The sequence below is a fragment of the Scyliorhinus canicula genome, chromosome 13, assembly GCF_902713615.1.
Source record: "Scyliorhinus canicula chromosome 13, sScyCan1.1, whole genome shotgun sequence".
NCBI lineage: Eukaryota > Metazoa > Chordata > Chondrichthyes > Carcharhiniformes > Scyliorhinidae > Scyliorhinus > Scyliorhinus canicula.
Window position 1 is genome coordinate 11,311,689 of NC_052158.1, and position 16,821 is coordinate 11,328,509.

The 16,821-nt window shown below is 46.0% G+C and overlaps 1 long non-coding RNA gene and 1 pseudogene across 1 annotated transcript; both read right to left on the bottom strand.

Moving 5' to 3' along the window:
• The window catches only part of LOC119976477, a 32,998-nt pseudogene extending 29,535 nt beyond the window's left edge, over window positions 1-3,463 (bottom strand).
• Window positions 3,464-7,111: 3,648 nt separating this feature from the next.
• Window positions 7,112-15,443, bottom strand: LOC119975751. Its single transcript, XR_005462793.1, has 2 exons — window positions 15,283-15,443; window positions 7,112-7,235 (listed from the first exon to the last, which is right to left on the bottom strand). It is a non-coding gene; the product is annotated as an uncharacterized LOC119975751 (long non-coding RNA).
• Between the last annotated feature and the right edge of the window lie 1,378 nt (window positions 15,444-16,821).

Here is a 16,821-nt window from a genome sequence, read left to right on the forward strand (position 1 = left end):
GCTCGTGTTTGAAACAAACCTGTTGGACTTTAACCTGGTGTTGTAAGACTTCTTACTGTGCTCACCCCAGTCCAACGCCGGCATCTCCACATCAGAACTTTATTGGAACACTGCAGCTGGCCAAGGACAGAACGGTCAGAGTGGGTGGAAGGTAGAGAATTAAAATCACTGGTGAGTGGGATCTCACGATCATACTTACAGTCTGAATGGAGGTGTCTGTGAAACACTCACCCAGGCTTTGTTTAATTTCCCCAGGGTAGAGGAGACACGTCCTGAGCAGCAAATACAGGATATTTAATTGAAATAAATATAAATTAATCAGTGTTTAATTTGGAAGGAGTGTTTGGAACTTTACACCGTGAGAATGGTGGAGGTTAAAGATCAGGTTTTACACCGTCTGTGTTTGTAATGAAATGTTCTGTATGTGTTGGGTGTAACTAAGTAATAAACTACCTGAAACTCTAACTCTGTTTCTTTCTCTACCGATGCTGCCTGACCTGCATTTCCAGCATTTTCTGTGTTTATTTCGGATTTCCAGCCACGACAATATTCTGTTCTGACTTTTCCCGGTCTCCTGGACTACACCAGCAACCACCCCACATTCCCCCACCAACCACCCCCTTCCCTTCACTCCAACTTTCAGCAAGCACCACCGAAGAGAGACTGACTGGTCATTCGTGTCATTATTACTTTGTGTGTTGTTTATGTGAGTAAAATATTTGCTGCGTTTTCATATAAACTCAAATCTTCCACAGTTATAAAGAGCACGGCTGCCACCTGCTGACAGAATGTCGGTGCTGCAGGAAAGAATTCCCCATTAAAAACAGCCCGAGAAATGGGGAGTGTCTTTGAAGGTTCACAGACACGATGGGCCGAATGGTCTCTTTCCATTGTGACATCATATTGTGATTGTTGCGTCACTGAGATTCGGATCGGATCAAATCCACATTTTCAATGCTGACTCAATTCAATCCCATGATTTGATTGTATGTTTGATGACCATCATTGAGAAAGATCAGTTATAAACTGTCACCTTAATATACAGAATGTTGTGACAAATGTCTATTCATTAGGATCACCTATTCCTGTGTCAGAGTTGATAAATGCCGAAGCTGTTTCTGGATTGCGCTACGAAAAATCAATCTGATTGACCTCTGGGCATTTTTGCACCAACAGAACGATTTAAGTACAGGAATGGGAGAAAACAAGTGATTGGGGAACCCAGGAATCGGATCGGATCGCTCGCAGTCTTGGTATCAAATCTCTGCTTTGGGAAAGTCTGCTGCAGTCCTGGTTTGTCGCTGCTTCTGGGTGAATATTTACAACGGGAATCTGTCCGCAAATATAGAGAGCCCACACTACACCTGAAATACGTGTACAGTTCTGGTCTCCTTATTGAAGGAAGGAGATATGACCCTTCGGGTGACTACAAGGAATGTTGTCAGCTGATTCCTGGGAAGATGGTTCTTGTGGATTAGGCACGTTACAGCACTCTGGACTTAACATTGAGTTCAACAACTTCAGACTGTGAACTCTCTCCTCCACCTTTACCACATTTTTATTGATTTATTTTCATTTCTTCCATTGATCTGTTTTTCCCTCACCATTGTCCCCCTTTCCCCCACCCCCACGCCACTTCGGCCATCTGGTCCCTGTTCCAAGTTGTCCTTTGACACACTGCTTACATTTGTTCGGCCATTAAAACATTCGAAGCTCTTTATGTGTCAATATCAGAACCCTTCTTACCCTGATCACCCCCATTCACATTCCCTTAGGCTTTCTGTCCAAAAATCTTTGTCAATCCTCACATCACCCCCCCCCCCCCCCCCCCCGCCGCACCACCACGACAACAGTATAAATCTGACCCTATTTCCAGTTCTCCAGCTTTGACAAATCTCATTCAAACTCGAAACATTTGCTCCCTTATCTCTCCACAAATGCAGTCAAACCTGCTGAGATTGTCCAGTATTTTTGTCAGCCGCCTGTGAACTAAACTTGGTGATAATTTGTAGATGTTTCCTGTGTGTTTTGGGCAGGAATGATGTGAACAGAGGAATAAGAAGATGAAGAGCACAATGTAATGTTGCAGTGTGGGTGTCAATCAGTGTGTGTAATGTTTTAATGGAGCTGGTGAATCAGTGGGACTCAGGATGACAGAATGTGGTGAGAAACCTGAATCAGCTGAATTTGTGACATTGTCACTTTCTGAAGCCGGGGCTCCGAGGCCTTTCCCGCGCTTCAATCCCCCACTCGCGCGCGCTTCCCACCACGTGACGCTGTGCTCAGTTGAGCCCCTCCCCCTCTCACGCTTTCTGAGCCTCCAATCAGAGTCTCGCTTCTTCCTGCGATCTGTCTGTCTCGGGCTCCTCGCTGAAAGGTTCACTTTAGCTGAAATCAACTTTGAAAATGTGGATCTGATCCGATTCTCAGTGACGCAACAATCACAATATGATGTCACAATGGAAAGAGAGTATTCGGCCCATCGTGTGTGTGAACCTTCAAAGACACTCCCCATTTCTCGGGCTGTTTTTAATGGGGAATTCTTTCCTGCAGCACCGACATTCGGTCAGCAGGTGGCAGCTGTGCTCTTTGTAACTTTGGTCTTAAAGGAATATCTGACTCAAATAGGACTAGGCTTATGGACATATTCATGTGATGTCCCGGAATCGGATGGATCATATTTGTTGGTCGATCCTCGATTAAACATAACGGCCGGATGGAGCCATCTTCTCCCTTTTGTGTGGGAAGCCGGACTAGATGGTCTTTATTGTCAGGAATGATGTCCTCAGGTAATAGATCGACTGGATTGTATTGATGTTAAATGTTATAATCTTAGCACGTGTGGCGATCAAAAACCTACCCAATGTCCAGAAATGGTCGAGCTTCCCCCAGTTGGGTTAGCAAGGATTGGGAAGGCTAAAAGTTTACTACATGATGTGACAATGCTGTCCTTATGGGTAGATGTTTCTGGGTTTTTGGAAATGTTACATTCCAAATGCAGCGACCACCCCAAAGCTATAGAATGGATACAGTCCAGATCCAGGGACTCATTGAGGGTTACACCTGCCGGACTGCACCGGAATCCCAAATAAATCATACAATAATCACCCTGGGAGATATTGGGGAATATTTGGAAGTGCAGACTCGGTCATCAACTCAGTCCAATTATTCAAACTGAACAGCTCCTCCTCTAGGGGGTCTCGAGAAGTCAGGAAGGGGCTATGGTTTGGACCTTATGGGACCGAGTCCGCACTGACCGCCATAGATTTCCAGGGTGAAGCTCTTACAGACACTGAACCAAACAGCTCCAGGGTAGTTAAAGCTGTGGAGACACAGGCCTGGCCTGAGACCTGCTGTGGGGGTTCGTTCACACATCGAGGATTTCAGATTCGGGACTATTCCCCGATATTTATTTGTCTCCCTGGACAAATTACATTTTCTTACCATCCACCGATACAGACATGAATTGTGGTCACTCGGCCAGGTGGGGCACAGAGAAAGGAGCTATAAAATTCATCATGACTGTTCCACAGGAAGGCGCAGCTAACGGGATCTTTGAGGACAGTTATAGATTTGAATCAATGGGGACAGAGAAATGGGGCTGGGTTTACCGAGCCGGGTCTACAGAATACATAACCCTGAAGGAGGGCCTCACATATGTAAGCACTGCAGAATGCTGCTCAGAATCGGAACATTATACAGTGAGTGCTTGTCACAGCTTAGAGCCTCCACACAACAGCAAATTAACCGTTGACATCCAACCAATGAAGGAGGCGTTTAACGGGATGCACAGATCCTCAATACTGAGGAAGCTGAATTCTTCAAATCAGACTGTGTCTGAAAAGTGTAACAGATATTACAAGCACACAATGTATCATTGAGAGGTCAGTTTCAGGCAGAGAAACTGCCTGTTACAATTCAAGCTCTATTCTGCAATGTGTAACAAAGAACCATTGTGATGGCCCAGTATGTCTGCTGGTAGCAATAGGGAGAAAACATGAATGATGGCAACACCCCAGATAATGGACTCCCGATATTTACTCATTTCGAGACAACATCGTGCCTTTGTAATGATTGGATAGTTTAATTAAGTATGTGGACCTTGAATATGATTGCTTAATTATTTTTATATACTCTGCACCATCTAACCTTAATCGAGTCATAATTCAACATAGATAAATAGTAACAAATGATTAGTACTATCATTAAATTAGGGCTTTTGGTGTCCGAATGGGAATGCCGAAAATCCTCGCTATTGCTTGAAAAATAAAGTCTTTTTATTAACTCCAAAGTCTTTGTCTGGTCTCTCAAGAGAATGAAGGTGAAGTATTCTGCAGTCGAATAGCTGGTCAATTGTACTCCCTCTGCACAGCCTTCCGGACTTAATGTTGAGTTCAACAACTTCAGGTTGTAATTTCTCTCCTTTACCCCATTTTTATTTCTATCCATTTATTTTCATTTCTTCTATTCATCAGTTTATCCCTCATCATTGTCCCCCTCTCTCCCCACCGCACTTGGGCCATCTGTTCCCGGTTCCCAGTTGGTCTTTGACACACTGCTCACCTTTGTTCTGGAACTAACACATTCTAATCTCTTTCTGTGCCACTATCAGTCCTTCTTAGCCTCGATCACCTCCATTTACATTATCTTTGACTTCCTGTCCACAGCATCGTTTTCAATCTCCACCTCGGGGCAGCACAGTAGCAAGCACAGTTGCTTCACAGCTCGTGTCCCAGGTTCGATTCCTGACTTGGGTCTGTACGGAGCCTGCACGTTCTCCCCGTTTGCGTGGGTTTCTCCGGGTGTTCTGGTTTCCTACCACAGTCCAAACATGTGCAGGTTAGGTGGATTGGACATGCTAAATTGCCCTTCATGTTCAAAATGGTTAGGTGGGGTTACTGGGATAGAGTGCTCTTTCCAAGAGCCGGTGCAGACTCGATGGGCTGAATGGCCTCCTTCTGCACTGTAAATTCTATGATTCTATCACAGGCCCTCTATCCAGTCCCACACCGCCACACTCACAACTGTATAAATCTGACCCTATTTCCAGTTCTCTCCAGCTTTGACAGTCACCCAGACTCGAAACGTTAGCTCTCTTCTCTCTCCACAGAGGCTGTTAAACCTGCTGAGGTTTTCCAGTATTTTTTCGTTTTTGTGTCTTTAATGGTCAACTTTCGGGCCGTAAAACAGCCGCCTGATAACTAAACTTGGTGATAATTTGCAGATGTTTCCTGTGTGTTTTGGGCAGGAATGATGTGAGGAATAAGAAGATGAAGAGCACAATGCAATATTGCAGGGTGGGTGTGTATCAGTGTGTGTAATGTTTGAATGGAGCTGGTGAATCAGTGGGACTCAGGATGACAGAATGTGGTGAGAAACCTGAATCAGCTGAATTTGGGACATTGTCACTTTCTGCAGCCCGGGGCTCCGAGGCCTTTCCCGCGCTCCCCTCCCCCACTCGCGCGCCCGCTTCCCACCACGTGATGCAGTGCTGAGTAGAGCCCGCCCCCCCAATGACGCTTTCTGATCCTCCAATCAGAGGCGCGCTTCTTCCCGCGCTCTGTCTCGGGCTCCTCGCGCTCTGTTCTCTGCAGCTGAAATCAACTGAAAATGTGGATTTGATCCGATCCGAATCTGCGACGCAACAATCACAATGTGATATCACAATGGAAAGAGACCATTCGGCCCATCGTGTCTGTGAACCTTCAAAGACACTCCCCATTTCTCGGGCTGTTTTTAATGGGGAATTATTTCCTGCAGCACCGACATTCTGTCAGCAGGTGGCAGCGGTGCTCTCTGTAATAAGGAAAGACTTGAGCTCAGAGTTTCTTACACATCCCTGAAAATTACGACACCTGCAATGAATTACTCACAAGTACGGGAGCCGCCAATAAATAGGAAAATGCAGCAGCAACTTTATACACAGCAAGATCCCACAGACCGATAACCAGATAAATGAGAAGTCAACACCTCTTTTTAATTAATCTTTATTAGTATTAGGCTTACATCAACACTGCAACAAAGTTACTGTGAAAATTTCCTAAGCGCCAAACTGAAGGAGAATTCAGAATGTCCAATTCAACAAACAAGCACGTATTTCGGAACTTGTAGGAGGAAGCCAGAGCACCCGGAGGAAGCCCACATAGACACCGGGAGAACGTGCAAACTCCACACAGTGTCCCAAGCTGGGAATCGAACCCGGGTCCCTGGTGCTGTGATGGTGGTTGAGGGAAGACTGTTGTCGAGGACACCAGAACTCCCCTGCTCCTCCTAACCATGGAATCTGAAGCACCCACTCGAGGCAGACGCAGCCTTGGTTTAATATCTCACCAGAAGGACTGAGCTGGTCAGAGACAGATAGGAACAAAGTGGGCCGTTCTGTCCCTCAATTTATTTCCACCTTTAATGTGAATTATGATTGAGTTTATCCCAACTCCATTTGCCCACCTCAGCTCCATAACCCTTGATACTCTGGGAAGCTCCAATTGTCCCAGCATCCACAGGCTGCGGATGGAAAAAATGCCACATTTTTCAACATGACCCTTCATCAGAGTTCTGAAAGCTGAAACATTAATTCTATTTGTCTCCACAGATGCTGCCTGACTTGCTGAGTATTTCCAGCATTTTTGTTTTTATTTCAGATTCCCAGCTCCCGCAGTCTTTTACTCTTCTTCCTTTGTTATGGAATTGTCTGGGAGGAACTGGCCACAACAGGAAATCCATCGCATCATCTCCCCAGTCCTGCTGGGCAGAAAAACATTCCAGAAACCGGTGGGACACCGCCTGGGCTCCAGTGGTCGGTGTCAGTTGTGGTTCAGCGGCAGCGGCCTTATCACTGAGTGAGAAGAAAGTGGGATCGATCCCACTCCACACTTCAGCACAGAACCGGAATTGGAGGGATCTCACTGATCTCAAATCAGCTCAGCGACCCCAGGAGCGGTGAAAGAAACTTTGTTCTTTGCTTCCCAGCAGACGAAACCGAATCTCACATTTCCCTCCCCTCTAAAGATTTTGTCTGTGTGATAGGATGGATTTCCCTAAACCAAACCTGTGACACCGGAATCCTTCCTATTGGTGAAAATATATCAGTCAGCCACAGACATCAGACTGATGGAGAAATTCTGGCCTCACAGCTCCAGCATATTTAATAACAGAAAATAAAACAAACACTTCAATCTGTTACTTTATAATATTGCTCAGTTATTTTTGGAGAACGTGCCGTCAGATGTACTCTGCTGAAATAAACAAAAACACAAATGTTAACACACAGTAAACTGATGGCCGTCCACAAATAGAGTAAAAAATCCTTCACTTTGTAGCGTGAAAGAGAGTCAATCGTAAAATGTTCAGCAAATTGCTGATCTCAGTTGCTAAGAAGCTGAAGGGAAAGTTTTGGGTCTTAAGACAGGAGTGGATGTGAATTAATGGAAGGAAGCGATTGAAAAGCTAATTAGAAAAGGCGAGTAAATAACACGGGAATAATCGAGTAAAGGTTCAGTGAAGTGGACGGGCTGGTGCTCAATATTGAGGGTGAATCACTGGAGAACTGTGACAGGGATTTTTACCGACAGGCACAGGGTCAGCAAGAAACAGAAATAAGTGCTGGGGAAAACCAAACACAGAAAATAATAGAGGATGTACTGACACCAGGAAGAACACTTGTAAAGCCAGTGATAAAGGCACAGTAATGTGTACAGGAACTTTCAGGAGGCCATTCAGCCCCTTGAGCCTGTCCCATAATTGCATTAAATCAAACACTGATAGCCAATGCAGAGACCCAGTCACAGAGAAGGTGGAATTCAGATCCCAGAGAACGTGGTTAGGATAAAGATGGAGTTGGGAAGGTGCAGGCTGATTCTGGCTCTGGGTAGTGATGTGTGGGAATGATGATGGAGTTAGTTACCTGAAGACAGGTCTGTGCACATTGAAGATAAATGACAAAAGGTACTGGAGGAGCAGGAAGGAGTAAATGACAAAGTAAGAAATGATGTGGAGATGCCAGCATTGGACTGCGGTGAGCACAGTAAGAAGTCTTACAACATCAGGTTAAAGTCCAAAAGGTTTGATTCAAATCACTAGCTTTTGGAACAGTGCTCCCAGCAGCAGTGCTCCGAGTGATTTGAAACAAACCTGTTGGACTTTAACCTGGTGTTGTTAGAATTCTTAAAGTAAGAAATGATGGAGATTATTCTGGAAATGAGAGCCAGACCTCACAGGAGTGAAATGAGGAAATATTTCAAGTTAAAGAGGGTGGTCGAAGTCTGCAACTCCCTTCCCCAGATGGCAACTGATGCTGGATCGAATTGAGTTTCAAATCCGAGATAGAGAGATGTTTGTCAAGCAAAGGTTAATGGGAAAGGTGAGTATCTGGAGTTAGATCGTAGCTCAGCCAATGTCTCATTGAAAGACAGAACAGGTTTGAGGGTTAAATACCTCCCGCTGCTGTTCTTTCAGGAGAAATTTTTATTTTGACGTTTGTAGGAATATTTAGTGAATGTTTCAGAAATAAAACTAATCTCAGAAGTTTATCTAAATTATAAAGAATAAGAATAATATTGCAGCTAAGTGGGAAATAATCTAAACAGTAAACACTGAACTAATAAATAACGATAATGATAAAAATAAAACCTTGTTCACCAAGATACTGGAGTCACATCATTTCCCACCATCAGGATGACCAGTGAAGATAGTCTGTCCTCTCCCACAGTCAATCACTAATGGATTTTATAAGCTACAACTTCAAGAAGCTCAGTTAACAGCTCACCACTGACGTGAACACGGTTAACAGGGTCCTGAGTGTTCTCCTTGTGTCGACATTGCTGTTGGCATCACAACTGCACATCTAAATACTTTTTCAATGTTATGAGGGTCTCTGTCTCCACCACGTTTTAAGGCAGTGAGTTCCAGACTCGCACCACCCTCTGGGTGGAAAGGTTTTCCTCACATCCCCTTTGAACCTTCTGCCAATTACCTTAAAGCTCTGCCCCCTGGTCATTGATCTCTCAACCAAGGGAAAAAGTTACTTCCTGTCCACTCCACCCATCCCCTTCATAATTTTATACATCTCAGTTACATTCCCCCTCAGTCCCCTCCATTCCAAGGAAAACAACCCCAGTCTACCCAATCTCTCTTCATAGCTAAAACTCTCCAGCCCAGGCAACAGGCTGGTAAATCTCCTCTGCACCCTTTCCAGTGCAATCACATCCCTTCTGCAATGTGGATTCCAGAACTGCACACAATACTCGAACTGTGGCCTAATCAACGTTTTATACAGTTCCAGCATAACCTCCCTGCTCTTAAACTCTCCACCAGGTATTTTCAAAGTCGGGGTGGCGACCCGCAGGTGGTTTCGGGTCGGTCCATTTCGGGTTCGGGACCAGTGTGGGTCACTGTCTATGTGGAGTTTCCACATTCTCCCCATGTTTGCGTGGGTTTCGCCCCCAAACCACCCAAAGATGTGCAGGCAAGGTGGAATGGCCAAGCTAAATTGCCCCTTAGTTGGAAAAAAATGAATTGGGCACTCTAAATATATGAAGAAAAAAATAGGGAATTAGCTTTCCAACTATAATCACAGCAGAGACATATTTCGAGTATCTTGCATCTGATTAACAGATACTTCAAATGTGTCACCAGTATTTATAATGAAACACACAATGAAAACGGACTCACTGGGGCAGTTTTAAAATGTTCCATTGCGGCTTTTGTGCAGACATAGCAGACTGGAATTCAAATTCGAGTTCAACAAATAGAGTGCCGTTATTGTTAAAATAGATTGTATCGCAGTCCTGGATGGACATTAAGTTGCTGACTCAAGGCTGTAGTTATTGCCCACGGAGCACACCCACAGTTTTGGCAAAGATGTTTCTAAATGGATCTGCTGCGAGTCTGCTGTGCGGAACAGTGACCAGAACTGTTTTACACACCTTGGGCGGGATTCTGTGAAAATGGGGCTATGTCCCCACGTCGGCGGGAAAACCGGCGCCAATGACTCCAGTGTCAATGGCCCCCCAAGGTGAGGAATTCTCACCTTTCTAGGGGGCTAGGTTGCTGCCAGAGTCATCCCCGCTGCTCCAGCCACTGCCGAAGTGCAGGCATGATCTCGCGCAAGCGCGGAACGGCCGGCGTATTTCTGTGCATGCGCAGACCGGTTGTCGTATTTCTGCGCATGCGCAGACCGGTTGGCGTATTTCTGCGCATGCGCAGATCGGCCGACGTATTTCCGCACATGCGAAAGTCAGCCAAAGTATTTCCGCGCATACGCAGGGGTTCTCTTCTCCGCGCCGGGCCCCTGTAGGGCTCTGCCATATTGCCTGGGGGCCGGCATGGAGGAAAGGCGGCCCCCACGGAAACAGTCTGCCCGCAGGATCGGTAGGCTCCGATCGCAGGCAAGGCGACCGTGGGGGCCCCCTCCCCCCGGGTCGGATCCCCCCAGGACCGCCCTCGCATGCTCACCTGCCAGGTCCCGCCGTGCGTGAGGTGAGGAATTCACGCCAGTGGGACCGGCCAAAACTACACGGCCACTCGGTCCATCGGGGCCGGGAGAATCGCTGGACGGGGATACTGTCAACAGCCCCCGAACGGCATGGTGGGAATTCCGCCGCTGCTCAAAAAACAGCGCCGGAGAATAAGGCAGCCGGCATCAGGGTGGGATTCGCGACCCCCCCCCCCCCCCCCCCCCCCCCGCCCTGGGGATTCTGTGTCTCAGCGGGGGGAGTGGGGTCGGAGAATCCGGCCCTTATCCTGGATTTTTGGATTGTTGGACACGGGCTATTAATATTGTAAATGTGGAAAGTAAATTAAGCTGGAGCCAATATTGTTTTAATCATTATCAGTATGATCAATATCAATTGAAAACTTGAACAATGAGGCAGGAGATAAATCCTATCTCTCCCTTGGATTTCTTCCATTACCATGTTTGAAAAATTAGAGGTTAATATTTGGAACAACGAGCTTTAGAATTCAAATCAAGTGTGCCAAAACGTAAATGGGCATATATCTGCTTATCTAACAGTCAAGATTTTGCAGCCTGTTCACAGATATTTCCTATGTCACACGGGTTTCTGCAGCATGTAATGAGATACGAGAACCTGTTCCTCAATCTCCCTTCACCTGATCCATCATCTCTTCGTAAAACACGTTTGAATCATTTTGTATCTTCACATTCCACTGAATTTACAGTGCGTAAGGAGGCCATTCGGCATATCGAGTCTGCACCGGCCCTTGGAAACAGCACCCCACGTAATCTTAAACCCAAGCACCCGCTCTATTCCCATAACCGCAACTAATCTTTGGACACTAAGGGCAATTTATCATGGCCAATCCACCTAACCTGCACCTCTTTGGACTGTGGGAGGAAACCGGAGCACCCGGAGGAAACCCATGCAGACTCAGGGAGAAAGGGCAAACTCCAGATAGACAGTCACCCAAGGGGGAAATTGAGCCCGAGCTGTGAGGCAGCAATGCTAACCACTGTGCCTACAGTGAGACGCAGGAGAAGAATTTTTTTTCAATTCAATGTAATCTTCATGCCTGAAGGGAGGCAGACAGCAGGTCACCCCCCCACCGAACGTCGATGTCACATGCTTTGAGCGCAATTCCTCCATTTTGTCAGCAGTAAACAAGTAAATGAGACCGAGCAGGCTCACTTCTCGCATGAAAGAGAAGAGAAAATGGTGGGTCGCGAAGGTCAGCCGGCATGGGTCGCGAAGGTTGGCCGGTTGGTAAAAATGGGTCCTCGGGAAAAAAAGTTTGAAAAACGCTGCTCTACACCTCAGCTAATAAAGGCAAATATACCATATGCCTTCTTAACCACTGTATCCACCTACCTTAAGAAACTGGTGTACATGCACACCAAGGGCCTTCTGATCCTCAGTACTTCCCAGGGTCCTGCCATTTATCCTGTAGCCTTGTTTGTTCTCCCCAAGTGCATCACCTCACACTTATCCGGATTGAACTCCATTTGCCACTGATCAGCCCATCTGACCAGTCCATCTATATCCTCCTGTAATCTAAGGCTGTCCTTCTCACTAATTACTGCCTCACTAATTTCCGTATCATCCGCAAACTTACTGATCAACCCTCCTACATTCAAGTCTCAATGTATATGCAAACCACAAACAGCAACGGCCCAACACTGATCCCTTCAGACCCTACTGGACACAGGCTTCCAGTCAGGAAAATACCCCTCGCCCATCATCCTCTGCTTCCTGCCACTCAGCCAATTCTGGATTAAAATTGCCAAATTTCCTTGGATCCCATGGGTTCTTACCTTCGGGATCAGTCTCCCATGTGGAATCTTATCAAAGTCCTTGCTGAAGTCCAAGTAGATTACATCAAATGTATTGCCCTCTATGAAAATTTCTGTCAAATTGGTCAGACATGAACTCCCCTTAACAAAACCATGCTGACTTTCTTGATTAATTCCTACCTCTCCAAATACAGATTGATTCTGTCTCTCAAGGATTACCTCCAATACGTTAGACTGGCTGGTCTGTAGTTTCCTGGTTTATCCATTCCTCCCTTGGTGAATAATGGGACCACATTGACTACCCTCCAGTCCTCTGGCACCTCTCCTGTTGCCAGAGCAGAATTGAAAATTATTGCCAGCGACCCTATTTCCTCCCTTGCCTCATTCAAAAGTCTGGGATACATTTCATCTGGCTCTGGATATTTGCCAATTTATAAGTCTGCCAGACCACTCAGAATCTATGTCAACTTCTTTGATTTTAATCACAGTCGTTCTCCCTGATTTCTGTACCCACAATGTCACTTTCACTGGCAAACACTGACACAAAGTTTTCATTTAGAACCCTACCTATGTCCTCCCGCTCCACACCCAAATTACCATTCTGGTCCTTAATAGGCCCGATTTACCCTTGTATCCTTAATGGAGTTGTAAGCAACTAATGATTTTCCTTTTTTTTTTAACCTGCCACTATCCTTTCATATTCTCTCACTTATAAAGTTCCCTCTTGCACATTCTACATGTCTTGAGGACTTCTGCTGTTCTGAGCCCTCGCTACCTACCATAAGCCTCCCTTTTTCTTTTTACCCAAAGCCGTACATCCCTCGAGATCCAGCGTTCACTGGATTTGTCAATCTGGTACAATTATTCACTGGATTTGTTGGTTCCACCCTTTTTCTTTGTTGGAACATGTTGGCCCTGCACTCTCCCTATTTCCTTCTTGAATGTATTCCGCTGTTCAGTCACAGATTAATCTAAATGTGTTGTGGTGAGATAACCACTGTAGTTATGTGTACTGCAGTAGGGGGATGTATGCCTGTACCTGTAATACAGGTTCCTCCGGTCAGCCCCTGCCGGCTAGCTCCGCCCACAGGGAGCTTATGTATAAATGTATGAGAGCTGCTCAGACCCTCAGTCTACAGTTGCGGATGGAGGGACAACATCGTACAGCAATAAAGCCTCTATTGTACTAGTCTCTCGGCTTTGAGTATAATTGTTAGCGCCACAATTTATTGCTGTACGATTTCCCAGTCACCATGGACATCAGAGTCAAGCCTGACCATCTGCAGCTGGATCCACATTCGCCTCACGCCAGAAAAGACTTTGATCACTGGCTCGCAGTCTTCGAGGCCTACATCTCTTCAGCGGACCCTCCCCCGACGGAGGCTCAGAAAAAGCAACTCCTGTACTCCAGACTTAGCTCCAGCGTCTTTCCGCTCATTCGAGATGCGACCGACTACACCGCAGCTATGGAACTGCTCAAGGAGAATTATGCACCATCGACGAACACCCTGTTTGCGAGGCATCAACTTTCTACTCGCGTCCAGCAGCCGGGTGAGTCGATTGAGGACTTCTGGAGGGCCCTTATACCTCTGGTACGAGACTGCGACTGCCGGGCCCTCACAGCCGCGGAACATTCTGATTTACTCATGCGCGATGCCTTCGTTACAGGCATTGCATCGGACCCCATCCGGCAACGACTGCTGGAAGGGGTCGCCCTCGACCTCGCGGCCGCAAAGGCCCTGGTGCTCTCCATGACGGCCGCCACCCTAGCGCCACATGTGTCCAGTCCAAATCCACTCTGACCAAATCATTTCTGATCTTATTAAAGTCGGCATGCCCCCAGTTTAGAACTTCTTAATTTCAAAATCAGTTCTGAACTGCTCTTTCAAACATGTCCTGGCAGGTTCAATCACTTACTTACATGGACCAGTTCACCAGTTCATTGGTGAATCACTTCACACTTCTCTGAATTGAACTTAATTTGCCACTTGTCTGCCCAATCCAACGTGTCAATGTTCCTTTTGAAGTTCAAGACTATCCTCATCACAGTCGGCAATGATTCAAATGTTTGTTTCATCTCTCAATTATGAAATCAAGCCTTGGACACTTGTGTCTTGGTCGTTAACATATATATCAGAAAGAGCAAGGGTCCCAACACAGATCCCTGGAGATCTCCACAAAACAAACCTTCCTCCAAACCTTAAAAAAGCTCTTGATCACAACTCTCTGTTTTCCCTGTCACCGAGGAATATCTGAGCTTTAATAGGAGTGAAGCGATTTCCCCCATCTACGCTATGGGACACACTGAATGATCGTTAGAGGGGAGGTTATCGCCTTTAAGGTGGAGGATAGCAGTCATTGGCAGATGTCATGTTAGAGGTGGACCATCATGTTAGAGGTGGACCGTCAATTCTCGATCAATCAGACACCAGAATTGCAGGCTTGAAGGAAGAAGCTACAGTTGATATTTTGGGCTTCCATGCACAGAGAGAGCATGTGCTGGCTGCAACGTTAGTGCTGTGGGGAGGTGGGGCGCTCTTTCTGAACACCAAGCTTTCACTTTAAATCCTTTAAATCCTTTAAATCCATAACCTTAAATGACTTTAAATCCATAACAGTGCACTTGACAGCAAGACACTGGATCACTATTTGGAGTGGGGATCCTGGCTAAAGGTTCCAAATTAGGGTCACTGAGGACAACTTAAACTAGGGGCACAAATCAAACGTGTTGTTTAATTTGAGTTCCAGTCTGTTTCATGTCACAGACATAGAGCCTTTAGTGGAGGTTGAACAACCAACAGCAAAAAATGTGAGTCCACTTTCTCAGGCTGATTCTGTCTATTGTATTTCTTCATTTGTTTTTAAAAAGCTCCATGAGTGCAAAAGACACAGAATTGTTCTGACACAATATTCTATACAGTTCAGGGCAGTGAAAACTCCTAAAGAATGTGTTCTTTATGATTCAGGTCTTGTGAGAAAGACATTCTCCCTTCCCCACCCCTACCCAGCCTCAATGAAAAGGAAGCCCCTCTTACCTGGGCCTGTTACCGGGTGGACAATTCCTCCTTCTCCCATTGTCGACTCCCAATCTGATCTCCCAGTAACCGCTCTTGCTGGGTGGGGGCTTCAGGCTGTGGTGAAGTCTGACTTTCACTGACCTCACTGACTTCTACTGCCAGGAACAGGGCGTCGTCACTCTGAGTGACAGGAGTTCCGGCCAATCCGCTCCTCATTCACCGGAAACCCGCCTCTTCACGCTGGGTGACAGGAGCTCCGGCCAATCCACTTCCTCAATCATCGGCCCGCGTCCCTCCCTCTGAGCGACAGGCCGTTTGACCAATCAGCTATTAACATTCCAAGAAACCCTCCTCCCCTATTGTGAGTGATCGACTAACTGACCAATCCACTTCCGATACCACGCTCGGTTCTCGGTCCCTCATTGAGTGGCACTTTGACCAATCCACTTCCGCACTACAGGGAAACTCGCCTCCCTCACTCTGAGTGACAGGACGGGCGACCAATGGGCTTCTCATATCCGCAGAAACCCTCCTCACTTACTGAGTGACAGGAGCTCCAACTAATCCGCTTCCATAGTGCCCGGAAACCGGCCTCCATCACTCTGAGTGACAGGGACACTGGCCAATCCGCTTCCAGATTCCCCGGAAACCCGCCTCCCTGACTCAGTGACAGACAAACAACATGTTGTATTTCTGCTTCTTGGATTTAATGATGAACGATGTCAACTTGATATAAAAACTGTTTCTATTCCAGTGGTTCTCAGATTGTTTTGTTTAAGGAATCATTTTACAAATGTAATCATGGATCCCCCAGTGTAAATTATAATTCTATATAATAATCATAATAATCTAAAATGAATAGGTTCCATTTATAGAAAACATTAATAATGTTTTGATAAAACAGGTAATTACATACCAGTGAGTTAAAGATTATTCCTCTGATGAGGACAGGGATGAGACAAACCAGAGATAAATGATAACTGAGACTCCACTAACATTCTAGTGCAGCAACTGAACTGTTTTTCATCTGGTTAAACATTATCTGTCAATGTCTTACAAACCCCATCAGTTCACACATCATGGTCAATACAGACAGACTGTCAAATCATTTACATCAGTGTCACATCATTTACATCTTTAAACTGTCTCAAGGCAGCTTCCTGTTTTAATGTAAAAGAAAAACTCCCCGAAACCCGATGTTCCTTTATTCCAATTTAATTACAGATTACCCACTGGAACATGACATTCTGGACAATATTTACAGACCTGTACAAACCCAGTCCAGTTTGTTAGTGTTATTTAATCACACAAGGAAGTTACACGATTGAAACACGGTGAGAATTTGAAGTGAGTCAAACTGACAGATTTATCACAATTACAATAAGCAAACCAACTGAAGTTAATATGAACAGAGAATGATGGAAATACTCAGCAGGCCGGGCAGCTGGATAACGGCACTTACTCACTGCCTGAGCCCAAACTGAAGACAGTGAGTATCACAGCAGCAGCTGGTCTCCCGCCCCCCCCCCCCCCCCCCCCCCCCCCCCCCAGTTTGAA